Source organism: Microtus pennsylvanicus, chromosome 11, assembly GCF_037038515.1.
Source record: "Microtus pennsylvanicus isolate mMicPen1 chromosome 11, mMicPen1.hap1, whole genome shotgun sequence".
Lineage (NCBI taxonomy): Eukaryota > Metazoa > Chordata > Mammalia > Rodentia > Cricetidae > Microtus > Microtus pennsylvanicus.
The window spans coordinates 93,916,858-93,944,589 of NC_134589.1; the positions used below are offsets into that span (position 1 = coordinate 93,916,858).

The 27,732-nt window shown below is 50.0% G+C and overlaps 1 pseudogene; it reads right to left on the reverse strand.

Moving 5' to 3' along the window:
* Positions 1-24,042: 24,042 nt before the first annotated feature.
* Positions 24,043-24,808, reverse strand: LOC142859542 (large ribosomal subunit protein eL8 pseudogene; annotated as a pseudogene).
* Between the last annotated feature and the right edge of the window lie 2,924 nt (positions 24,809-27,732).

A 27,732-nucleotide genomic window follows, 5' to 3' on the forward strand; every position in this document is an offset into this window, starting at 1 on the left:
ACAAACAGATTTGCTTAGTCAGTTCCATTTATAAAGAATCAGCAACATGACTGTAAAAAGGATTTATTTTTATTACATATACATATATTATATATACATATGTGTGTGTGTTGTGTATCCATGTGGATACGCACATGCACAGAGGCCAGGTGACCTGTTCCACTCTCTGATTCATTCCTTTAAGATATAGTCCTCACTGAGCCTGGAACTCACATTTTTGCTAGGCTGGCTAATCAGTGAACTCCCAGAATATACATGTCTCTACCCCTAATCATTACTGGGGTCACAGGCACTCTTGGTCATACCTGGCTTTAAAATTTTTTTTTATGCGAACACTGGAAATTCAAACTCAGATCCACTGTGATTTGCAGAGCTTTATCTTTTTCAGGCTAACTGGGGTGATGAAGGAATGAAGAAAGGACAGACAGACAGACAGACAGACAGACACACACACACACACAGAGAGAGAGAGAGAGAGAGAGAGAGAGAGAGAGAGAGAGAGAGAGAGAGAGAGAGAGAGGCAGGCTGGCATGGGGGGGGGCATGCTCGATCTGAGGAAGCGGCATCTATAAGAACGGCCCAGATCCTCAGATGTTCATTTTGCTCAGTACCAGGAGGGAGACCAGGGAAAGGAGCAGAGAAGTTACCTTGTCTCAACAGGCAGTCCCCATAGGTGACAGTCTCAGGTTGCAGACATCCAGGAGGGGGAAGCTGAATAGCTGGTTTTTGTACAAAGTGTTACTTGGACCAAGAAGGCTTTGCCATTCACGTGAACCTCACCTGGGGTAAGGCTTTGCCATTTTCGTGGATCTGAGGCACTGGTTCTTGTCATGGCTGTGCCCATGTCAACAATATACATTCACCCAGGGCTTCCTCAGCTCCCCACACAGAGCCTCATGTTGGTAGCAAGTGATCTTACCTGTCTAGCAGACTCCCCAGTGCTTAAAATTTTCTTTTGAGACAGAGTCTCAGGTATCCCAGGGTGGCCTTAAATTTGCTATGTAGTTGAGAATGGCCTTGAACTTTTGATCCTCCTGTCTCAGAAGTGCTGAGCTTATAGGCACATGTGCCATTACCCTTGGTTTAATGCAGATCTTGGGGCTCAAATTCAAAGTTTCCTGAAAGCTGACAGACACTTTTGAGTTGCCTAAGTTGGAGTCTCGGCCACCTTGCTTTTTTCCCCTGTACTTAATATTCTGCTAGAGACTGAACGTAGCATTCATCCATGCTAGACAAGGGCTGTACCAGTGAGCTTCACTCTAGCGCTAATTGTTTCCATGAAGGAGGCCTTTCCCGCAGTGGTTTTATTATGAATGTGATCTTTCAAGACGGCTCTGACGAGCTACGCCTATGGAAACCACCAGTCAGCATCTCCCTGAAGTGTATGATGGTCAGTTGACTTTACTACTGAGTCTCTTCTACCCATGTTCTATGTTCTGATCCTCTGTGAGGTTGCCAGGGGCTGTTCACCTATTGCCTCACGCCCCTGCAGACTTCATTTCTTTCTCAGAACTCTGTTCAGATGTATGCCGTCACTCACGGTTCACCCTGTGGTCCTCAGACCACCCTTAATTCTCTACCTGGTTCTCTATGCTAGACTTACCACATCTACTAAACTTCCAGAACACCCGGGTGCCGTCTTGAATTTCTCCCTCTTCTCCAGCCAGGCGCCTTCCACCCATGGTTCCAGCTAGCCTTCCTCTGCAGTTTCATCCACAGTCTTGGCTGACCACCTAGTCTCACTGGGCTCAGCATTGCCCCACCAGCCTCCTTACTTTCCAGCCATCTTTGACCACGTGACTCTTCTTATAGTGTCCCCACCTCTCCTTCCCTTTGGGTCTCGATCTGAGTCCTTCAGCTTGTCGCAGACAGGATGCTGTCAGCACCAGCACTCCCCTTCCACTGAGACCATTAGCTGGTTCTGTCTTCCCCACATGGAGTCGGCGGCTGCTCCTTGAACCCCACTAGTAGAATGATTTTGGGACCAGAATAAAAGGGGGAATACATTCTACCCAGGCTCTAGCACTCACTTCACTATTGGGCTTCTTTGTCCAGAAAAATGTAAAGAAGCATCTGCTCACCAGACAGACAGGACCCTGGCAGACTAAAGGAAGGATTCCACCTGAGTCCCACACGGTAGACCAATGAGTGTGCTCATGGGCAGCTACACTGTGCGTAAACACACCTCTAGTCAATTGCTCACCTCTCACATAATGCAGAGGAGGCTCAGAACCCCTCCTCCCCCTCCCTGTGTCCCGTGAAGGTCTCCCATGGGTCACAGTAGCTGCTCTGCTTCAAGATTGGAATGGCCATGCCCAGCTCAATAGTAACAGCTACACCCCACTGGCTGTGTGAGCATGTGTTAGTGACTGAACCTCGGTGACATCAGCTTCTGTGAAGTGGGAAAGTGGACACTCAGATGCTCTCCTCAAAGGGCTCTGAAGAGGGGGAGTTTCTAACTCAACCACCAGGTTGGACCACAACCTACCACAGGTTTATCCCACAGCTGGGAAAAGAGCTCAACTCTGTTCACAGACACTCCAGGTCACCCAGGGACTGAATCTACTCTGTAGTTTATTTCTTCATGCAAGCTTAATGTCACCTGGTGGCTTGTGGGGACAGGGCTGGTGACCTTTTAGAGCACAGGGAAGCTTTGAATTGTCAGTGGAGAAGAGGGCAGATGGCAGGTGGCTTTTTGGAGTACAGAAAAATTAGGAAAGAGAAACTCACCTCTAGGAAGAGACAGGAGTGCAAAGTCACGCTTGGACAGATGCTTTCCAAACCAATCTGTAGATGGAGGCCGTCGGGAGGATCCTAGCTGCATCCTGCCCCTGCAGCAAGGTTTCCTTCCTGTTGTAGCGATTTCACACATTTCCAGAAGGCTCTGATGGGCGTGTGACAGATTCAGGTGCCTGGACCCAGCACAGCAGCCGCTCTCTGGAGCTCTAGAGCACTGTTTTAAAGAGAGAGAGGGAAGAGATGGCTCGGCAGTTAAGAGCATGCTTCTCTGGGAGAGATCCCAGCACCCAGATAGCGGCTCACAACTGTCTGCAACTTCAGTTCCAAGGATCTGACTACCATTCTGGCCTCCATGGATACTAGACACACATGTGGTACATTGGCTTATATGCAGACAAAACACCCATATACATACAGTAAAAATAAAAAATGTGGGAAAGCATTGCCCTGCTGTGGCTGGGATTTGTGTTGATGTCTGTGGCTTCTGTTACCATGGAGAGTTGTGCCATTGCCCAGGGTCTGGGACATCATTCTGGTGGCCATGTTGCTGCTGGGGCCATGCAGTGTATCTGAGTAGTCTGTGCTACCACTTGGGGCCTTGGTGACATCCAGGCCCAGCTGCTGCCGAGGACCATGTCTGGGTCCATGGTGCTGCTGCAGCCCGGGTCTGTGTAGAAGTTCATGGCCCATGTTGCCACGAAAGGCCACACGGATGCCCAGGGGCTGGGCCATGCCACTGCTGGAGCCATGCTGATCTGAGTGGCCTGTGCTGTCACATGGGCCATGGCGTCATCTATGCCTGGGCCGCTGCTGAGGACCTTTCTGGGTCCATGTCCCTGCAGTGGTCAGGGCCTGGGTTGACCTCCATGACGACTGTTACCACCAAGGGTCGTGCAGATGCCCGGGGTCTGATCAGCCTACCTGATACCATGTTGATGTCTCAGGGCCATGCTGCCACCAGGTCTTACTGATCTGGGTGGCCTGTCCTGTCACCTGGGCCCATGGTGATGTCAGGGCCATCTCCAGGTCCAATACCATGTAGCGGCCAGGGTCTGAATTGCTGTGTGTGGCACCTGTTGCCACCGAGGGCCATGCAGATGCCTAGGGTCTGGTCAGCCACCTGAGACCTCGGTGTACAAGAACCATGCTGCTGCCAGGGCCATGCTGATCTGAATGACCTGAGCTGCCCCAGCAGGTGCCATGGTGACATCTGGGCTTGAGCTGCTGCTGAGGGCCAGGTATGGGTCTGTGATCCTGCTGCATTTGGGGTCTATGTTGATGTCTGTCACCTGTGTTACCACAGGGAGCCATGGAAACCATGCATGATGAAGTCTGAGGCCATGCTGAGCTGGCCCTGCCCTTTGCTGGCCCTGCACCTTGCTGGACACTGCAGCAAGAGTTGGTCCCTACCATCATAGGAGAGCTGGCCCCTCACCCCGCACTCGGGAGAGACAACCACACTCCGACATAAAGGTGGGAGAGCTGGCTTTGATAGCACAGGTGTAGGAGAGCAGGCTGTGTCCCTTGCCTAGGGGAATGGCTCCAGTAGCCAGGACTGACCAGCTCAAATACCACCCAGGCCCATATCCAGGGCCTGGGGTTGACCTGTCAACCTAACATCTACCCCATCTCTGACCCGCTGGAGCTTGTGAAGGGACTGGTCCTGTGGATCAATACCCACAAGGTCTCCATGACTTGGGGCAGCTGCAGGATATCTGAGAATTTCAGTGAGGGCCCAGTGATGGTGGAGTAGCAGAAAGCAGAGGCCTGGAACCAGACTGGTGAGTCATGGCAGGGAACTTTTGCAAGGAAAACTCATAGGACAAAAGGGTCTGCTGTGTGACACATCACTCCCAATGCCACCAGGACAAGTGAAGAGGAGGACCTAAGGCCACTGAGATGAATAAAGACGAGGATCCAAGTTTTTTTTTTTTTTGTTGTTGTTCTTGTTTGGCTTGGTTTTATTTTATTTTATTTTTAATTTTCCTTTTTGGGCATGGGGCGCTGCAATGGTGAAGGGCAGATGTGGAGGAACTGGGAAATGAGTGGAATTAGGGTGCATGATGTGACATTCCTAAAGAATCAATAAAGAAATTATGTTATGAAAAATGATGTGTTAGGGTGGGGAGGAAAAGAGAGGGGACAAGCTCCTAAGTGGTCTTGCCTAGCACGCTTCAAGCCTTGAGTTTGATCCCCAGCACTGCATAAAATCAGGTGTGTAAAACATGCCTATAATCCCAGCAGGGAGTGGAGACAGGAGAAACAGAAGTTCAAGATCGTCCTCGGTGAGTTTCAGACAAGCTTGGCTACAAGACACTACATCTAAAAGAGGAGGGTGGGGTGGGAAGGAAAGAGCTGTACCTGATTGGCTGTGACTATGGTGACCTCAGCACACTGTAGTCTGACCAGGGTGAGTCATAGAAGATCTGTACACTATAACACTCCTGAGACTGAGACAGCCTTATACCTCCCTCCTACAACCCCTCCTACAACCCCCCCGCAACATCCCCCTACAACAGCCCCCCCAGCAGTGCTTCTCGCCACAGCTCCCAGTGCTTCCCTATCCTCCCCTGCAGCAGCTCACAGCAAGGAGTCCTTGAAAGTCACTTACTGTTAGGAGGACTCTGGCAGCCCCTCCCGGTATTTGCATTTTTAAAATTGGTAACGAGTTATCTCAAATGAGCTTCTAATTAGTAGAGCTCCAGGGCTGTAAGGAAAGGAAGTGAAAATATGTAAATACTGCAGGGGCCTGTTTGGTGTGCCTCTGCCCTCTTCAAGTGGGCCTTCGACTTTTTCCTATTGTCTTTCCTTGGACCCCAGTGGCTTTCTCTCTAAACTCCCAAAGGGGCTCTCGGGGGGTGGCTTGTGGGCACTGCATATTAAAAGTTGAGCTTGTAAATTGGAACAGCCTGGAGAAGTGATGGAAAATACCACGACTGTCACAGGTTCTAGAAGTTTTTCTACCTCGACTGAGAGGCAGAATGTAAGCCCCTTCTCCCTGTAATCGTGTGATGGGGATGGTTTCTCTGAACAGGGATCAGACTGGGGGCTCCGTGTGACACTGGAGGTTTAGTTAATTATTGTTATTATTTTAACGTTTATTTATTTGTGTGTCTGTGTAAGTGTGTATGTCTTGGTGTGAGTGTGGCAGTCAGAGAAGAATTGGTCCAAGTTGGTTCCTCTGTGTAGGCCCTGGGGATCCAACACAGGCTGTCAGGCTTCACAGCAAGCACTTTTACCTACTCAGCCATCTTGCCAGCCCCAAGGCTCACTTAGAAAAGCCTGAAGTCACAGCAGCTTCTCTTGGCTCTCTTTGGACTCAGTCATGCTCTTGGGGAATCCAAGCCCTGTGTGGGCAGGGACAAAGCCTTTTGACTCACAGCCCTCAGGCTGAACTCTTGCCTGGTACTGGTTGTCATTTTGTAGTTCCAGAGAAACAAACCCTACTGGTGCCCAGGATGGAAGTGCACACTTACTGCCCAGCCTGGTCCAGCTGGGGTTTTGTCATCAGAACAAATAATGAAATGTCTAAGTCACTGGAGTTTGGGGTGTGAAGTATGGCTCTCTGCAAAGCTATAGGTATTTAAGATATGTGTTGTGCCCTGCTCTGTGGAACAGTGTGGTAGAGACGGGTCAGGATGAGTGAGCACCAATCCCTTTAGACAGAGGCGAGGGGACTCAACCTTCCCTGGGGTTCTCAGAAGGTGTCCAAGACTGTTAAAGCACGGTTAGAATCTATTAAAATCACTCCCAACATTAATGATGAATTCTTATTGTAATAACTTCTGATCCCCATTTTTTGTAAAGCAAAGACATTGCGAGTAAGTCAGTGTGATTTCCTAATTGGTTGGACTCTCGCTGCCCTGGCTACACTGGACCAAAGGACAATCAGTCAGATAGCCAGCATGGCTGCCTTCATGTCAGCCTGGTGGTTCAGAACACTCCATGACCCCTTGACAAACACTGCACCACCGCCACAGCTGAAGGCTGCAGCTCCTGGAGGTGCAGCTCCAGTCAGAGCTGTCTGAAACAGTTCACACAGTGTTTGGTGCTGTCACAGCCTGAGTGCACTCCACATGACCCCGAGGTCATTTCTACCTAGGCCAGAGAGTGAACTCCTCCACCCCTGACCCCCAGGCCTGGGGGCTGTGACTAGTCATAGTCAGAAACTGAGACTTCTGATACCTGGGCTCCCAGACACCCCCAGAGATTGTGAAGTCTCAATTTCTCAGTCCAAGACCTTCTCCACATCAAGAGCTGCGGATCCTGATACCACAGGTCTGGGAGACTTGCAGAGCAAAGAGCCCTAGGCTTGGGAAATGGCTCTGTGGTTAGAGATCTTGCCGTGCATGCATGGGGCTCCAGTAAACTGGGTGCAGCAGCATGTGTTTGTAATCCCGTCACTCCTGTGGTGAGATGGAGGATGGACACAAGGGATCCTCGGAAGCTGGGACCAACCAGCTTCATGTACACAGCAGTAAGAGAGACTTTACCTCAAACAAGGTGGGAGGTGAGGGCTGGTATCTAACATTGTCCTTTGACCAAGGCACTTAGGCACTGCTCTGTCTCTCTCTGTCTCTGTCTCTGTCTGTCTCTGTCTCTGTCTCTGTCTCTGTCTCTCTCTCTCTCTCTCTCTCACACACACACACACACACACACACAACACAACACACAAAATGAATACAAAAAGACGGATCTGGGGAGATGGCTCGGTGGCTAAGAGCAACTGCTGATCTTGCAGAAGGTCCAAGGTTGACTCCCAGCTTACAATTGCCTGTAACTCCAGCTCCAGAGTGCTCTGGAGACTGGGATCTGACAGAAGGCCTAGGGAGAAGCACACACAAAGGCTCTGAGGTACAAGAGACATCTTGGAGCTCATGTCTAGGCCTCCCTTAGTGCTTGGTGATTTTGTATCCTTCCCCAAGCAACTAAGTGGATTCTGTTTCATGTGTGGGGGTATATGCATGCTTGTTTATGTGTATACATGTTCATGTGTGTGCACATGTTCATGTGTGCATATACATTTGTACATGTACGTGTTCATGTGTGTATACATGTGCATTTGTGCATTCGTGTTTGTGTGTGTGAGATGTTGATGTTTGATGTCTTACTTCATTGTTCATGTGTGTACACATGTTCATTTGTGCATTCGTGTTTGTGTGTGTGAGATGTTGATGTTTGATGTCTTACTTCATTGTTCATGTGTGTACACATGTGCATTTGTGCATTCGTGTTTGTGTGTGTAAGATGTTGATGTTTGATGTCTTACTTCATTGTTCATGTGTGTATACATGTGCATTTGTGCATTCGTGTTTGTGTGTGTGAGATGTTGATGTTTGATGTCTTACTTCATTGTTCATGTGTGTATACATGTGCATTTGTGCATTCGTGTTTGTGTGTGTGAGATGTTGATGTTTGATGTCTTACTTCATTGTTCATGTGTGTATACATGTGCATTTGTGCATTCGTGTTTGTGTGTGTGAGATGTTGATGTTTGATGTCTTACTTCATTGTTCATGTGTGTACACATGTGCATTTGTGCATTCGTGTTTGTGTGTGTGAGATGTTGATGTTTGATGTCTTACTTCATTGTTCATGTGTGTATACATGTGCATTTGTGCATTCGTGTTTGTGTGTGTGAGATGTTGATGTTTGATGTCTTACTTCATTGCTCTGCATCTTCCTATGATTACGTTTAGACTATTTTTAGCTATTTTTGATAATTTCACATGCATACACAATATATCTTGGTCATAGCTAACCCAACTCCTCTCACAGAAACCCTCGATGCCTCACCCCCAAATACCCTCCTCCTGCTTTGTGTATTACCCTCTGAGTCTTTATGCACACAGGCATGGGGCCATCCACTGTGGCATGGGCGACCCACCAGAGGAAAAATTCCTGTCGTTCCTTCAGCAACCAACAATGTAAATAGTTCCTCAGCTGAGGGTGGGGCTTGACGGTCCCTCTCACATCTATGCTGGAGTGTTGCTGGCTTGATCTGGTGCAGGTCCTGGGTAGGTGACCACAGATGCTGTGAGTTCCTGGGTGTGAGAAGAAGACAGTGTTGCACAGCAGTCTGCCCTCCTCCAGCTCTCACACTCTTTCCGTCATCGTGTAAGATGTCCCCTGAGCCTTCTGGGCCATTTGATGGGGACAGCTCATGTAGGGATGAACACTCAACAGTCACTTATTCTATCTTTGTTTTTGAGACAGAATTTCATACTGAACCTGAAGCTCACCGATTTGACCAGACTGGCAGCCAGGCAGCGGTGATGCTCACAAGGTAACGTGATGGGGGAAGTGTAGACACACTGATCCCTGGGACTCACTGGCCAGCCAGCCTGTCAAGTTCCAGCCAGTGAGAGACCCTGTCTCACAAGCAAGGTGAAGGGGCTGATGGTTGAGTTGGGGCTCAGTGGTTGGGTCTACCCTCCCTGCAAGCACGGGACCTGAGTTTAAATTCCCAGCACTCATAAAACAAACACGCAAAACCAAAATCAGATATGGGCCTGCAACCCCAGCTCCAGGGGTGCAGAGGCATGTGGATTATATGAGCCTATCTGAAACAGCAAGCTTCAGTTTCAGTGAGAGAGCCCATGATGGGGCAGTGAGATAGAAAGCAGTAAAGAAAGGCACTTGATTCTGGATTTGGCTTCTACGCATGTGTGCATGGATGCATGTACTTGCGCAATCACATGTATGTTGCCACACTCACACATAATACCATAGATACAACACCACAGACACACACATGAAAGAAAAAAAAGCCAAAATGGACCATGCTGGAGTAACTAGAGCCAGGGACGTCTTTGGCCTCTGCATGCAGCACATACATGTGAAAGCGCACACACACAACATAGCAGGTCAGAGTACTAATAGGGCTGTCTTCCCATAGATGGGGTGGTGTCCCATCTCCAAGGGATGGTTTTTAGGTGGCTGTGTCCCTGGCTACCCTGGCCTTCTTGGGGGAAGTCCTGACTGGCAAACTATTTTCTGCCTCGCTCTCCATTTGGCAGGCCTGGGGGGGCCAGAGGCCTCCGGTTGACTGGCAGATGAGCACTTGCCCCGCTCCTGGCCGACAGCTTCACAGGAACACTCACATGACATCACCACTTTGGACTGCATCCTAATTCACTTGTGGCTTTTACAGCCTGGCTTTCTGACATGAGCATGGCGCATTTGTCATTTTATGGGACAGGGAGCGGCCTCGGGGCTGGCTTTCCTTATTTCTCCTCTACTCTGCACTTTTATTTTATTGGGGTTAAGCTAAAGTCAGTGTTCCTGTGTGCCCTGCATGCAGATCTTGACTCTGAACTTGAGATAGTAATTGTGACCTTTTTTGGCAGCTTTGGCCATGAGGTGGACTGATGTGGAAAAATCTGTTGGGAAATCTTAGTCAGCATGGCTCCAGGATTCTGGGCCCAGAAACCCTCATTATGTGTTTAGGGGTGTAGAGGGTTTGGGCTGGTAGTACTTTCCAGTGTGGTCCAGGCATGGAGGCGGGACCCATAGCAACACTGTTGAAATGATGCTGATTTTGGGGGGCTGATATAGAGCCTTTGTGTCTTCTAGGCAAGTATACCACCATCACATTACTCCCAGCCTAACAGTGCTGAGTCCTGATTCCATTTTGGCTGCCCGAAACTTGGGAAAGGCTTCTATCAGTGGCTGAGGGAGAGGATAGAGATGAAAGAGTCCAGTGTGTCACGGGAAGCTGGGGGGCTCTGGACTGGGAACCTTCCTGGTTTCCATCATGCTGTTGACATCAGAAGGTGTAACAGGACCCCAGACCTTAGCACTACTGATGCCTTGTTAGAGGTACCTAGGCACCCTTCTGATCTAGGAGCCCAGCAGAAGACCCCAACATCTGCCCAAGGGAGAATAAAGTTAACATCACCGTCCGCAGCTCTGGGAATTTCCCTAAATGCTTGCTCAAGAGTCTGTGTGTTCTCTGAAAGAGTTACATTGTGACATTCTGGAGGTGCTAGCAAGATTCTCAAAGATGCTGGGGGCCTGGGATCCTCTGGAATAACAAGAGTAACAGGACAGTTCATAGGGGGTTTGCACCCTGAAATATTGCTGGGCCCCAGAAACTTCTGCCTCCGCTCCTGTGGACCCAGAGGCTCCTGATGCCTCCACCCTAAACAGGAGACTGAATCTGTTCTCTCCAGAGGTGAATCTATTTATGCACCTTCTGCATAGGACATTAGGAAGGGCTGGATGCAGCCCTAATTCCAGTTGTCCCGGACACATGTGAGATGCCACTGGTTCCCAGTTTTAGTCCGTGTGATGGAGACCCCTGTTGTCTTTGCGCTTTGTCTCTCCGTGTTTCTGTCAGTTCTGTCGGTCGGAGAAACAGATCTATCATGGGAAGGGGAATGAGCAAGATGGAGGCCACTGGTGCCTCTGGTGTGACTGTAGCTGTGGCATCTGGCTGTTGCTGTTGCTATGGTGATGTTGGCAGTGACCTAAGGTGGATTTTGTGGACAAAGACAGATATGATGTCCGTTTTTTTTTGCCCAGAAAATCCAGACCTTATAGGAAATTGACTGGCCCAATGAGGGCTCAGACCATTTGGAACATGGTGAACGGGGGAGCCAGACATCGCAATCAGCTTTCTCGAATTGACCAGTGACTTCCCTTGGTAAACGATACCACCCAAGACCCACACCCTCTTGTTGGGTACCCAAATCCTTTTGGTTCAGCCAGGCCACCCAGAGAAACTCCAAATCTCCACCTGTTCTCTCAGCCCCACTGGAGGAAACCCACCTTCTCCCTCCTGCTCCTGGAGAGCTCTGTCCCAGCTTGTGTGGAGTTGTTACTTGTGGTCCCCATCCTTGTCCTTGCTCCACTCCCTGGGACGGCAGCACTTGACTGGAGCACCTCCCCCAGTCCTTAGAGCAGAAGTGTTGCTGTTTGCTTTCTTCCCTTGGCTTCTTTCTCTCTACTTCCATAGTCCAGGTCCTAGTTCCTGTATGAAGGCAGGGAGGGGCTTGGCCTCTTGTCCATCTTGCCATCTGAGTGCTTTTAAGCAGAGGGCCTGCAGGGGGAAGGAAATAGCCACTCCCTGATCCCTCCACTGTCCATTCCAGCAGGAGGGCAGGCAGGGATAGTTTCCCCTGGCCAAGTTGGGGATGGTAGTGAGGTAGTCCCTTCTAGCTCAGGCCCATTCACCCCTCTACGCATGCAGAGTGGTTCTGGGGGATCTGGGAAGATTTTCTTGGGGCAGAGGCAGGCCCCATCCTCCCACTAAGGGAGTTGCCTCTGACAGACCTAAGACCTGAAAGCTCCCTTCCTTCCGATTTCATGGTTTGTGTCTCCTTTTCAACCAATGATCTCTATGAACTGGAAAACTCTGAAACCGTCATTCTCTGAAAAACCTCAGGCCCTCATTAATCTACCTGACTGGGACCCCAAACACTGAGCAAGGTAAGGAGGCTTTGGACAATTTCCACCAGGCCTCTTGAGGATGACTGAAGGCAACTGTTCGGAAATTTACCAATTTAGTTGGGTGGTGGCGGCGCACGCCTTTAATTCCAGTAGAGGCAGAGGCAATTTTCTGTCAGTTCTAGAGTTTTGGAAGTTGCTTACAATACACTTCTTGTTTACTTAGGTAATATCATATCCTTCTGGAGTCTTTGATGGAGTTGAAGAATTTATAGTTATAGTTTTCCTTAGTTTTGATAAAAGATAAAGTGTATATAAGAATTGTAACTGTAATTCTTCCTTGATACCTGTTTTGTTTTATGTAATTTTATTAAGTTAAAACCTTCCTTTTTATTTAAACATACAGAGATTCCCCTCTGTATGCTATGATTACCATTAATGAATAAAAAAAAAACTGGCTTGGCCTGATAGAGTAGAACAGAACTAGGTGGGGGAAAACTAACCTGAATGCTGGGAGAAAGAAGGGCGGATTCAGAGAGAAGCTATGTAGCTTTGCCAAGACAGATGGACAGATGCCCGGATTTTATCTGATAAGCCACAGCCTCGTGGTGATACACAGATTAATGGAGATGGGTTAAATTAATATGTAAGAGTTTGCCAATAAGAAGCTAGAGCTAATGGGCCAAGCAGTAATTTAAATAATATAGTTTCTGTGTGATTATTTCGGGTCTGAGCTTCCAGGCAGCCAGGAAACAAACAAGCAGCCTACTTACAACTGCAGAGGCAGATAGATATCTGTGAGTTCAAGGTCAACTTGGTCTACAGAGCCAAGTTCCAGAACAGACAAAGCTACAGAGAAATCCTGACTTGGAAAATTCAAAACCAACCAAACGCCCCCCCCCCCCCCGCCCAAACCTGTCAATTGTCTAAGGTGAGTGAGGTAATACAAGAGCCCCAAGAATCGCTGCCCAGGAGTGCTTCTGTGAGGCTTACTGGGCACCAGATGCCCCAGAAAACCAGTGGGCAACCAATATTGCTTTTGTTATGTAGTTAGACTGAGATAGTGAAAATAAGCTGTGGAAGTTATAAGGACACCTTATCCTGTGTAAGTGATTACAAAGGGGGTCCTTACCCAGCTATTGGGATCCTGTTTCTGCTGGTTGGGGGGCTGTCTGCTGGCAGTTGCCCCCCTCAGCCATGCGAGTAAAGTAAGTAGACAACAGACTTAGGGCCAGGAATTGTTCCAAACCACATCACACTTAGTAGCGGCTTCTTGAGGAGGACCCCAGAGAGGCAGCTATCCAGTGCTCCACAATATCAGACTATTTTCCTGGACCAGCCCAGCATCTAATCCTGTACAAATTCAGCCCAGTCAGCCTGCTGCCAGACAATAACCCAAGAGAGCCCCGCCGTGTTTGCCTGTGAATGACTGGAGAGGTCCAGTCCACCAGACCCAACCTAACGGATGTCCTGCTGTGAGAAGTAGAAGAGGTGCTGAGCTCCCCAAGTGAACTTAGGTACTTCACTGGGAGAGGGAAGAGCTGTTGTCACCATGTACACAGACAGATGGAGGAAGGACAGAGCTGTCACCATGTACACAGACAGACAGATGGTGGGGGAGGACAGAGCTGTCACCATGTACACGGACAGATGGAGGAAGGACAGGGCTGTCACCATGTACACGGACAGATGGAGGAAGGACAGGGCTGTCACCATGTACACAGATGGTGGGGGAGGACAGAGCTGTCACCATGTACAAGGATGGTGGGGAGGACAGAGCTGTCACCATGTACACAGATGGTGGGGGGAGGACAGGGCTGTCACCATGTACACAGATGGTGGGGGGAGGAAAGGGCTGTCACCATGTACACGGATGGTGGGGGGAGGACAGAGCTGTCACCATGTACACAGATGGTGGGGAGGACAGAGCTGTCACCATGTACACAGATGGTGGGGGGAGGACAGAGCTGTCACCATGTACACGGACAGATGGTGGGGGGAGGACAGAGCTGTCACCATGTACACAGACAGATTGTGGGGGAGGACAGAGCTGTCACCATGTACACAGACAGATGGTGGGGGGAGGACAGAGCTGTCACCATGACACAGATGGTGGGGGAGGACAGGGCTGTCACCATGTACATAGATGGTGGGGGAGGACAGGACTGTCACCATGTACACAGATGGTGGAGGGAGGACAGAGCTGTCACCATGTACACAGATGGTGGAGGGAGGACAGAGCTGTCACCATGTACACAGATGTTGGGGGGAGGACAGGGCTGTCACCATGTACACAGACAGATGGTGGGGGGAGGACAGGGCTGTCACCATGTACACAGATGGTGGGGGAGGACAGGGCTGTCACCATGTACACAGATGGTGGGGGAGGACAGAGCTGTCACCATGTACACAGATGGTGGGGGAGGACAGAGCTGTCACCATGTACACAGATGGTGGGGGAGGACAGAGCTGTCACCATGTACACAGATGGTGGGGGGAGGACAGGGCTGTCACCATGTACACAGATGGTGGGGGAGGACAGAGCAGTCACTATGTACACAGACAGACAGATGGTGGGGGAGGACAGAGCTGTCACCATGTACACAGATGGTGGGGGGAGGACAGAGCTGTCACCATGTACACAGATGGTGAGGGAGGACAGAGCTGTCACCATGTACACAGATGGTGGGGGAGGACAGGGCTGTCACCATGTACACAGATGGTGGGGGAGGACAGGGCTGTCACCATGTACACAGACAGACAGATGGTGGGGGGAGGACAGGGCTGTCACCATGTACACAGATGGTGGGGGAGGACAGAGCTGTCACCATGTACACAGATGGTGGGGGAGGACAGGGCTGTCACCATGTACACAGATGGTGGGGGAGGACAGGGCTGTCACCATGTACACAGATGGTGGGGGAGGACAGGGCTGTTACCATGTACACAGACAGACAGATGGTGGGGGGAGGACAGGGCTGTCACCATGTACACAGATGGTGGGGGAGGACAGAGCTGTCACCATGTACACAGATGGTGGGGGAGGACAGGGCTGTCACCATGTACACAGATGGTGGGGGAGGACAGGGCTGTCACCATGTACACAGACAGACAGATGGTGGGGGGAGGACAGGGCTGTCACCATGTACACAGATGGTGGGGGGAGGACAGGGCTGTCACCATGTACACAGATGGTGGGGAGAGGACAGGGCTGTCACCATGTACACAGATGGTGGGGGGAGGACAGGGCTGTCACCATGTACACAGATGGTGGGGGAGGACAGGGCTGTCACCATGTACACAGATGGTGGGGGGAGGACAGAGCTGTCACCATGTACACAGATGGTGGGGGGAGGACAGGGCTGTCACCATGTACACAGATGGTGGGGGAGGACAGGGCTGTCACCATGTACACAGATGGTGGGGGAGGACAGGGCTGTCACCATGTACACAGACAGATGATGGGGGGAAGACAGGGCTGTCACCATGTACACAGATGGTGGGGGAGGACAGGGCTGTCACCATGTACACAGATGGTGGGGGAGGACAGGGCTGTCACCATGTACACAGATGGTGGGGGAGGACAGAGCTGTCACCATGTACACAGACAGATGGTGGGGGGAGGACAGGGCTGTCACCATGTACACAGATGGTGGGGGAGGACAGAGCTGTCACCATGTACACAGATGGTGGGGGAGGACAGAGCTGTCACCATGTACACAGATGGTGGGGGGAGGACAGGGCTGTCACCATGTACACAGATGGTGGGGGAGGACAGAGCTGTCACCATGTACACAGATGGTGGGGGGAGGACAGGGCTGTCACCATGTACACAGATGGTGGGGGAGGACAGGGCTGTCACCATGTACACAGACAGATGATGGGGGGAAGACAGGGCTGTCACCATGTACACAGATGGTGGGGGAGGACAGGGCTGTCACCATGTACACAGATGGTGGGGGGAGGACAGGGCTGTCACCATGTACACAGACAGATGATGGGGGGAAGACAGGGCTGTCACCATGTACACAGATGGTGGGGGGAGGACAGAGCTGTCACCATGTACACAGATGGTGGGGGAGGACAGAGCTGTCACCATGTACACAGATGGTGGGGGGAGGACAGAGCTGTCACCATGTACACAGATGGTGGGGGGAGGACAGGCCTGTCACCATGTACACAGATGGTGGGGGAGGACAGGGCTGTCACCATGTACACAGATGGTGGGGGAGGACAGGGCTGTCACCATGTACACAGATGGTGGGGGGAGGACAGAGCTGTCACCATGTACACAGATGGTGGGGGGAGGACAGGGCTGTCACCATGTACACAGATGGTGGGGGGAGGACAGGGCTGTCACCATGTACACAGATGGTGGGGGAGGACAGGGCTGTCACCAGTACACACACAGACAGATGGTGGGGGAGGACAGAGTTGTCACCATGTACACAGATGGTGGGGGAGGACAGGGCTGTCACCATGTACACAGATGGTGGGGGGAGGACAGGGCTGTCACCATGTACACAGATGGTGGGGGAGGACAGGGCTGTTACCATGTACACAGATGGTGGGGGAGGACAGAGCTGTCACCATGTACACAGATGGTGGGGGAGGACAGGGCTGTCACCATGTACACAGATGGTGGGGGGAGGACAGAGCTGTCACCATGTACACGGACAGATGGTGGGGGAGGACAGGGCTGTCACCATGTACACAGATGGTCGGGGGAGGACAGAGCTGTCACCATGTACACAGATGGTGGGGGAGGACAGGGCTGTCACCATGTACACAGATGGTGGGGGGAGGACAGAGCTGTCACCATGTACATAGATGGTGGGGGGAGGACAGGGCTGTTACCATGTACACAGATGGGGGGGGAGGACATGGCTGTCACGATGTACACAGATGGTGGGGGAGGACAGAGCTGTCACCATGTACACAGATGGGGGGGGAGGACATGGCTGTCACGATGTACACAGATGGTGGGGGAGGACAGAGCTGTCACCATGTACACAGATGGGGGGGAGGACATGGCTGTCACGATGTACACAGATGGTGGGGGAGGACAGAGCTGTCACCATGTACACAGATGGGGGGGAGGACATGGCTGTCACGATGTACACAGATGGTGGGGGAGGACAGAGCTGTCACCATGTACACAGATGGGGGGGAGGACATGGCTGTCACGATGTACACAGATGGTGGGGGAGGACAGAGCTGTCACCATGTACACAGATGGTGGAGGGAGGACTGGGCTGTCACCATGTACACAGATGGTGGGGGAGGACAGGGCTGTCACCATGTACACAGTTGTGGGGGGAGGACAGGGCTGTCACCATGTACACAGATGGTGGGGGAGGACAGGGCTGTCACCATGTACACAGATGGTGGGGGGAGGACAGGGCTGTCACCATGTACACAGTTGTGAGGGGAGGACAGGGCTGTCACCATGTACACAGATGGTGGGGGAGGACAGGGCTGTCACCATGTACACAGATGGTGGGGGAGGACAGAGCTGTCACCATGTACACAGATGGTGGGGGAGGACAGGGCTGTCACCATGTACACAGATGGTGGGGGAGGACAGAGCTGTCACCATGTACACAGATGGGGGGGAGGACAGAGCTGTCACCATGTACACAGATGGTGGGGGAGGACAGGGCTGTCACCATGTACACAGACAGATTTTGGGGGAGGACAGAGCTGTCACCATGTGCACAGAAAGATGGTGGGGGAGGACAGGGCTGTCACCATGTGCACAGAAAGATGGTACACTTTTGCTACGTACCGCATCCACAGGGCTCTCTATCATAAGAGGATTTTCTCATCTCACCCAGAAGAAAAATCAAGAACAACGAGGAAATCCTGGTCCTACCAGAAGCCCTGTGGTTTTCAAGTGAGGTAGCCATTGTCCACTGCAAAGAGCATCAGCAAGGGGAATTCCCAGAGGCCCAAGTGAATGAGGCAGCAAACTTGGCTGCCCAAAAGGCAGCCCTAGAACCATGGGGCTTGGTTACTCTGTATGAGTCTGATTGGCTCCAGTGCCCAATCTGAACACAGGAAGAAACCAAGTGCGTCTTAACCAGGAGGCAAATGGGTGGAGGTTCAGCCAGGCAGGACACATGTACTCTCTGCTGCTGTCAGAAGACCGACGGTCACCAAACTCTGCCAGGCCACCCATCTCGGGGCAACCAAGACTGCTGAGTCACACAGGCCCAGATATTCCATCTGTCAAGTAGACAATTGTAGTAATAGGAGCGGCGGGGCTGCGTCCCCAGCACCCCAGCCGCATGCTAGCTCATGCCCCGAAATAACAACACACAAACTGTATTCATTTAAACACCGCTTGGCCCATTTCTATCTAGCCTCTTCTAGGCTAATTCTTGCACCTGGACTAGCCCATTTCTTATAATCTGTGTAGCCCACGAGATGGCTTACCAGGGAGATTTTAGCCTACGTCCGTCCTGGGTCAGAGCTTCATCGTCCGTCTGCCTCAGAGAGCAGAGCTATCGCCTCTACCTGGGAGAGCGGAGTATGGTTTCTCTGCTCCAGAGAGCAGAGCTGTCCAGTCTGAGCTCACTTCCTCATCCTCCCAGCATTCTGTTCTGTTTATTCCACCCACCTATGTTTTAACCTATGAGGGCCAAGCAGTTTCTTTATTGCTTAACCAATGAAATCAACAGATTGATATATGACATTCCCACATCAGACAATCATGTTGAGGACATTATATCCAGGTTTGCCACTTGTATACAGGTGAAGCCCAGAGGAGGAAGGAAAGTCCCAGAATCCGGCCTGAGGAAGCACCACTGGGAAGTGAACTTCACAGAGATCAAACCCATGGGTGTTGGTTCTCTGGACTTCAATAGCCACCTTCAAGAGTTTAGCTCCTAGATTTGGGTTGCCCCTCTCCTGGGGTCCAACAATGTCCTGGCCTTTGTGGACAAAGTTTCTCTAAACCTGGCAAAGGCTCCAAACGTTAGCTGGAAACTACACTGTGTCTATAACCCACCACACTCAGGACAAGTAGAGAGGATGAATAAGAAGGGGACCTTACATATGTCCTTGGCACTTTCGGAAATTGGGGCACCCTGTCTTTTGGCCTTCTAAGGGCCAAATGCACCCCATATCAAGAAGCTCACAATGCAGAGATTACTAACAATTTTCTTCTTACATCCTTACAGGTCCTGCAACAGAACCCGAGGACTGCTCATCAGATGGGTCAGGAGGATGTGCCCTTGCTCACGTCTGAGCCTGCCCACAAGTTCCAGCCTTAGGTGGGTCCTGACCTGGAGCCTGCAGTCAATGTGGAGAGACCCATACTGAAGGAGACCCCTTGCACAGTGGGGCTTCCTCCTGGACCCCAGATTAGGCACAAACCACACCTAAGCATCTGTTTACACAGAGAAATCTTTTTTTAATCGGAAGAAAAGTTAAAGTGGCTGCTTTCTGTCTCAGGCAGAAAAACTGCAGCAAATGACCTTGCATGTGTATTTTTTTTTGAGACAGGGTTTCTTTGTAGCTTTGGAGCCTGTCCTGAAACTTGTTCTGTAGACCAGGCTGGGCTCCAACTCACAGAGATCCACTTGCCTCTGTCTCCCGAGTGCTGGGATGAAAGGTGTGTGCCACCACTGCCCAGCCTGCAGGTGCAATTTTTAAGAGGAAGAAAAGGAGAGGTTATGTTAGGATGGGCTAGGATGCAGTGGTAGGGGAGCTAGAAGATGAAAAAGGGGATGGGAACAAGGGAAAGGAACAGGGATATTTGTCCCAGAGGGACATAGGGCTGCCTCTGGACAGAGGGGAGACAGACATGGCTCAGTGACAAATGGCAATTTATAAAGATACAAAGGGAAACCCTGTGTTAGGATGAGGTGTTTAATTTTGATTGCATATGTTAATTATGTGATCCAAAGGGGCTTTTAATTGCTGGACTTCAATACTTTGATAGCTGGACCATGGCAGTCAGCCTCAGGAGGAGGAAGTGGTCAAATAAGTGAATAGACTTTGGTGGTTAGCTTTAGGAGTGTAATTTTTTTTCAAGGTAGAAGGAATTGGAGAGAAGGGCATGGCTTGCCAGAGCCATGCTCACCACACTTGAGCTGGCCAGGGTGCCTTCACATACCCCATGGTCCTCACCTCCCCTATAGCTCTGCAGGTTTTCAGTGTCATCTCACGGATCCACCATACACAGGGAAGGAGCCTACAGCAGATACGGACAGATGGGCCATCACCAGGTCCTCTGACGCCCTAAGGATAAGGTTGACATGGGACCTATAATTATAGTTGTCCTATTTTTTTTGTCTCTCTGTGGAAAAGGCCCCCAACCCCGAATAAGCCAGAACTTTGGGTATGGGAATTAAGAAAGACTAGAACTGGGGAGATGACAGCCAGTCTATCCACTGAGACCCAACCCATCTTCCAGGGATATTTCTGGAATCCCGCCTCTGCCCTTGACTTGGGGAAAGAGTGAATCTCTCTGTGTCTTAGTCTCTTCTGGAGTGTGGAAACAGCCTGTTCTTCCTGGGATCTTTGACAAAATGCTTTAAAGGTTTTCTAATCTCTTGGCATCTAGGAAGAATTGTGAGCACTCCAGCTGGTCGCCTTGTTTTTCGAGACTGGACTTCTCCGTTGGAGCTCTCACTGATTAAGCTCAGCTGACTAGCCAGTCAGCCTCAGGGATCTTCTGTCTTCACCTCCCCAACTACTGCTGGAGACAACACCATGTCTGGCTCTTTGTGTGGGTTCTGAGGATCAAATTCAGGTCCTCACGATTAATAAAAACTCAGGATCAGAAATTGGGGCTCAACCTGAAGATCTGAAAAGCAAAACAGCCAGCCACTGGATCTTACTTCGACCTCAGTCTGAAATGGTAATCCTGCCTCCAGGAATCTCTAGAAGGCGACCTGTGACTTGAGAGCTATTTTTTCCTGTTTTGTAATTCTCTTTAGGACTGGGATTAAAGGTGTGCACCACCGTGATTAAAGGCATGAACTGCCCAGTTTCTATGGCAACTGCTGTGGCTACTGAGATTAAAGGTGTGGGTTACCAAAATCTGGTCTGTAAGGCTGGCCAGTGGGACTGTTTTACTCTCAGATCTTCAGGCAGTCTTTATTTATTAAACTACAATTGAAATGCCGCTTCAGCAAGGCAAGCATTTGTTGACTGAACCACCTCTCCAGTCCCTGGCACTGTCTTTCACATTACACAGTTTTCCTTGGAAAGCCCAACTCTTAGACAACAGGAGTGTCTGACATATCTGGGTTTTGGGAACCAGTTACAGTAAACAGGCATGGATTCAGCAAAGACTGGAGTGATAGGCATCTCCACTTCAGCGTGAGGTGTCCATTTTAGGTTCTGGGTAACTTTGGTGCCACTGAGATGGGACACTACCCATGAGCAACCTAGCAGAAAAAGGATTACTTTGTGGTATCCTTCACGGAGGGAAAGGCTTCGTGAGTTCATGATGGTGGGAGCGGGCGGCAGATGGATTGGATGTGGAAGCAGAAAGTGTTGCCTGAAACCAGGAATGGGGCTGTATTCAAAGTCCTGCCCCTAGTGACCAATTTCTGCTAGCCAGGCCCCACCTCCTAAGAACCCAAGAGACTCTAGCACTGCCAGGGAGAGACCACACATTCAAAACATGAACCTATGGGGGACATTCAGGATCAAACCATAGTGCTCTGCCTCTGAACGACTGAAGCAAGAGAGGGAACTGAAGGGCTAGTGTGTCTAGACCATGGGGCAGCTCACCTTGCTCCCTCTCTGTTGACTGAGGTTTCTGTCCCCACTGGTCCCACAGCTGTTCAGTCCCAAAGAAACACACAGAGGTCTACATTAGGTATAAACTGGTTGACCTGTTAACTTAGGCTTCCTATTAACTCCTATATCTTACATCTTAACCCATAATTCTTGTCTGTGTTAGTCATGTGGCTTGATACCTTTATCAGCGAGGCATCCTCATCTTGCTTCCTCTGTGTCTGGGTGATGCAGATTCAACCTTTCTTCTTCCCCGAATTCTCCTGCTCTGGTCACCCTGCCTCTACTTCCTGCCTGGTCACCTTGCCTATACTTCCTGCCTGGCTACCGGCCAATCAGTATTTTATTAAAATACAAGTGACAAATCTTTACAAAGTGCAAGACTATTTTCCAACCGCACTTCCCCTTTTATTTCAAAGCAAGAACTCTGAACCCAATGTCTTTTGTTTAGCTTTTTCCTGACCATTATCCATAACAACTTGCCACCAACACTCTAAACAAAGACAAATATCCGTAATTTATTTTTTTGGGAATGTGGGCATAGTTTTCCAGACTACTTGCTCCTGATTGGGGTGCTGTTAATCTTATGGGGACCTAAAGAAAATTTAAAATTATGATCAAGTCCTGACTGGAGTATTCTGTGAGGCTTGGTCATTTTAGCCAGCAGTCTTGAAACTGTTCTGAATGTAGAACTCAGAAATCTGGGTCATCTGCTCTTATCAGAGATTTCTCAGGGGGTCCTCCTTGATCAAACCTGATTTTTCTTAGCCCAGAATGAACCCACAGCCTCTCATTTCCTGTAGAAACAAAAACAAAACCTTTTACAGTCGGGTTGTGACTGGTCTATTTGGGATTTCTGTTCCCCTTAGACCAAGACCAGTAGTCTATGACTGATCTGACTTGGGTCTTTCCATTTCTTCAGGTAGTCTGGGCTAGTTATGTGTTTCCATGAATGAGGACTGGGAGCAGAGGAGGAAGCTTTGAGGACCGACTCCACCACAGTTTAATTCTGGTCACACACTTTCCAGAACACCGTTCCCTTACTCCAGCTCCTCTCTGGAATAAGTGCAACATACAGCTTTGCTATGGCAGAAATGAGAGTGAAGTTAGAACAGAGAGACCCAAGAAGTCTTATAGTTGCTGGAAAACCAGCGATGGATCAACCCCACCTTATTTCTTCTTGACCACTTGTAGTTGTGAAGTCATGGCTGAACAGGGGATGAGAATGTGGCTGAGTTCATAAGTTGTCTGGAGAAATGGAGAGAAAAGGAGGTTTGTGTGTGTGTGTGCGCACGCGTGTGTACACATATGTGTGTTTATGTTTACTAAGGTACATATACATGGTTGTGCATTTACATATAGAGGCCAGAGGACACCCCCAGCTGTCACTTCTTAGAGCTGCCTGCCTTTTCAGTTTTGAGACAGGATCTCTTACTTGCCTGGAACCTGGTAGGCTAAGCAGGCTGGCCAGTGAGGCCCAGTGATCCTTCCCAGTGCACCTTCTCCAGTGTTAGCATTACAAGCTTGCATTCCACACACAGCTTTTTAAAAATCAGCTTTAGGGAATCTAACTCAGATCCTCAGGATTGAGCAAGCATTTTAGTAAACAGAGCCCTTCCTCTTCTCGGCTCTTCACGAGACAACCTGAAAATGGAGAACAAGTCAAGTCCCAATGGGAACATCTTCACAGACCTTGAACAAATGCGACATAGAGATATTGAGGGACAGAGATGAGCCCAAGACCTGGGAAGAGCTGGGGAGGCAGCCATGGGACACCCTCAGTTCCAAGCACAGGTAAATACTACACTCTACGTCCTCATGTAGAAGACAGTGTGTTTCATCTCTCTTGTCACCCTTCACGGTGGCCAGCAAGGCTTTTAGCATCACGTGTAAGGCAATGAATGCTTGCCGAGGGAGAAAGGTGACCAGCTCATAGGCAGGGCCACACTTTAAATTACTGACTTGTGGATTTTGTGTTTGAGGTTGATCAGGAACAAGAAGAACAGATAACTCTGCCTGGCTGCTGCTGCTTCTTCTTCTTCCTCCTCCTCCTCCTCCTCCTCCTCCTCCTCCTCCTCCTCCTCCTCTTCTTCTTCTTCTTCTTCTTCTTCTTCTTTTTTGGTTTGTAATTATATTTGTGTACAGAAAACCCAGCAGTACATTTAACCCAGTTTAGTGGCGAGTTCTTTGGCCTTTGCCTTTTCCAGCTTGGCAATTCGAGCCACAGATTTAGGACCCAGGACGTTGCTTCCCCAGTGGCGGTGGATCTCATTATATCTGTCGTTTTGTAGTTGGTCCTAATAGCCTCCACCAGCTTGGCCAGAGCACCCTTGTCTTCTGAGTTAACCGGTGTGAAGGCAACAGTGGTGCACATCTTCCTATGGACCAGCCGCCCCAGCCTGGCCTTTCCCTTGATGATGCAGTAGTGGACCCCCATCTTCCAACACTGGGCAGGCAGGAAGACCACCAGCTCAATGGGGTCTACGTCGTGGAAATCACCACCAGCTGAGCCTTCTTGTTCTCTACCAAAGTGGTGATTGTATTGATGCCTGCTTGAAGCAGCTTTCTTCTCAGCATGGGCCAGCAGCCTCTGCTTCTTCTCCTGCTTGGTCTCTGGCCTGTACTTGTGGGCAAGTTTAAGCAACTGGGTAGCTGTTTGCCAGTCCAGGGCCTGGGTGAACTGGTCAATGGCAGGAGGAACTTTGAGCCGCTCATAGAGGATGGCCCTCTGCCTCTGCAGCCTGGTGTAGCGGGGCCATTTGACGAAGCGTGTGAGATCTCTCTTGGGCTGGATATCCTGCCCAATGCTGAAGTTCTTAGGCCTCTTCTCAAATGAAGGATTCACCACCTTCTTAGCCTCCTGCTTCTTCACGACGGTAGGGACCGGGACCACCTTCTTCCCCTTGGCCTTTCTCTTGGGCATCTTGCCGGGCTGGAGGAGAGAGAGCTGCCTGGCTGCTTTTAAACTCAGGCAAATGAGTCCGACATGGGGCGACTGCACTGGAAACAGAATGTCATTGCTTGTCTAGAAGTGATCAATGCAGGCTGGAAGCCAAGAAGGACAAATGCCATAGAGCCTCCTTTGACATGTGAGGACCTGTGTTTGATCTCCTTCTTGGATTATGGAGCAAAGGGGACATAGTTCTCTTTCTTGGAAAAACCTCTCTGTGTGTGGCATCAGCCTTTGCTGTGGAGGGGACTGATGGTATTTTCTCAGCACGGAGTCGTCTTACATTCCTGGAGACAGAGCTGAATTGCCTGGATTTGTCAGTGAAGAAATATTGCTGAGCTTCCTACTAACTCAGGAGAGTCTCTGGGTTCTGTGGGAAGGTCTGTGGCAAGGCTGAGAAAATTATACCCAGTGAGAGTTCAGACTCACTGAAAGATGCCAGAAAGGCCCGAGAGGCCTGGTCAATACTGCACTTGCTACAAGGGTGAAGTCTGCCCACGGTGGATGGATGTGGGTGCCTGGAAGCTGCCCAAGGGACCCCAGAGCTCACAGCATTTTCTCTCTTCTTCTCTCCCTCCCTCCCTCCCTCCCTCCCTCCTTCCCTCCCTCCCTCCCTTCCTCTCTCCCTGGCAGAGTCTGCACAGAGGCTCTTGCTGGCCTCCCTAAATGGTACATCCAGTGGGTGTGCTGCAGGAAACTCACACAAGAAACCCACCGTAATCCTGGAAGAACTTTTCTCAAGTGGAGACGCCCTCTTACTTCTAGTCCTGTACCCTGTACCACCTGCCCTATGCCAGCCACTATCCAGCCCTTCAGTGTAGTCAGCAAATATTCTAGGTTCATTTGCTTCCAGGCCCTTCCCTGATACTATGGTGACTAGTAAGTGGCTAGCCAGTTAGTTCACTACAGAAAATGTGTTTATTTATGGATGTATCTCAAACACAGTCACTACATCCTGAAATTCTTTTTTTCCTGAATAGCATGGCTTAGAGGCCTTCCTATGTTGGCATGTTAAAGTTTCCTCCAGTTTTTGGTCACTTTCTGGCTCTTCACAAACATGTGTCACCTTTTCCTCTCATGGTGGACATGCCATCAGTTTTCGGTCCCGGCTCTTCTCTGATTTTGCTATGCATTTCCTCCAGTACCATTTTGGCCCTGTCTCCGGAGTGTTTCCTGAGAAGTGAGATCTCTGGGGTGGACGGCACATGCACTGAACACATGCAACAATATTACTGAATAAGACAGTTGAATTTGCAAGCGAGGGTCATTAGCAGAAAAACCCGTTAGGTAATTCTGCCCTGTAAATGTTATATTTGAGGAGGTCCTTTTACAAAATTGACTTGTGTTCTGCTTTTGTTTTTCCTTTATAAAAGGGCTCATAGAAGCTTATAGCAGGAGGCATATTACTTAAGGCTGAAAATGCTGAACACATAGCAGCATAATGCCACGTATTAGAAAGCCAGGGTGGTAACAGTGTTAGCGCCTGCTGCCCAAGCTCCGACAGTACGCCACCCAGTGTTCCAATGAGACAACCTAAGGAAACCCCATGATGTCTGTGTAACACAGGCAAAGCAGAAGTGTGTTAGCTGTTTCCTTGTAGGACAAAGTTTCCAACTTAGGATGGGACAGCGTTATTTTTGGTTCACAGTCAGAGAGTCCTGTCCATGGTCACTTGGCTCTGAGGGTCCTGTCCATGGTCACTTGGTTCTGAGGTTCCTGTCCATGGTCACTTGACGCTGAGGGACTTGTCCATGGTCACTTGGCTCTGTTGCTTCCTGGTCTGTGGTGAGGCAGAAATTATGGTGGGGAGTTGGGGGGGGGGTAAAGCTGCTCACTTTGTGACAGAGGGAGGAAGGAGGAGAGAGAATGGAAGAGGAATGAAGGAAGAAAGAGGGGCATCAAGGACAAGATAGAAGATTCGAAGCTACACTATAGTGACCTGCTTCCTCGTACAGGCCCTGCGTCCTTGGATCCCATCAGTTACAAAGGCCAGGCTCTCAGCTCGGGAGTCAGTGCTGTTTAGCAAAGGTGGTTTCTAGGCATCTGCTTCACTCTGGGGCTCTGGCCTCTCCTGGATGTCGGCTGAGCCAAGCTGGGGTGAAAACATTCCCAGTCTTAAATTTTGCCATAATTAAAAAGGTGAAGAAAAATCAATGCCATTTGCCAGAGGCTGTTGGATGGTGTATGTATTATACAAAACAAACCTCCTTCCGAAGGCAAAATTCCCATCCTATCAACAGACACCATTTTGGGGCCCACACCTGCTGAACCCAGACTTTGTCCTGATACTCTCATGAGAGAAGGGATGTCTGGGTTCTCTGCTCATAGGCTGCTGGTGATGATATCAGATGGTTGCCATACATGTGATAGCAGAAGTTTATCCAGGGTTTGGTCTTCTAGGTACACTTCTAGAACCCTCTCAGGAAGTCAGTTATGTTCTAACGTACCCCCTAGGACCAAAAGCTCCTAGAGCTCTCATTCTGTAGGTGGGGAAACTGAGGCACATGGTGATTAAATACTTGTCAAATGTCAATGGCTAGGCAGAGGAAAAACCGATATTCTGGGGGTCTCTGGACTCCAGACACACGGGCCTAAATGAGGCACCATTTTGCTTCTGTGCTGTTGAGTTTTCCTGTGTTGGGAACAAGAGCAGAAGTCAGGAAAGCAGAGGAGGAAGAATACATAATGTTTGTACCAGGTTTCCTAGTCAGTCTCCAGTCGGCATTGGGCCTCCTGGTCTAGTCAGTATCCAGTGCCTCCCTGCTCTGGCCTGGGATAGTGTAATGTTCATCTTCCTGTCAACTTGCCCAGGACTCAGGATCACCATGAGAACCAGCATTCATGTTTATCCACTTCTTGATTGCAGGTACAATGTGACCTCAGGCTCCTGCTGCCAT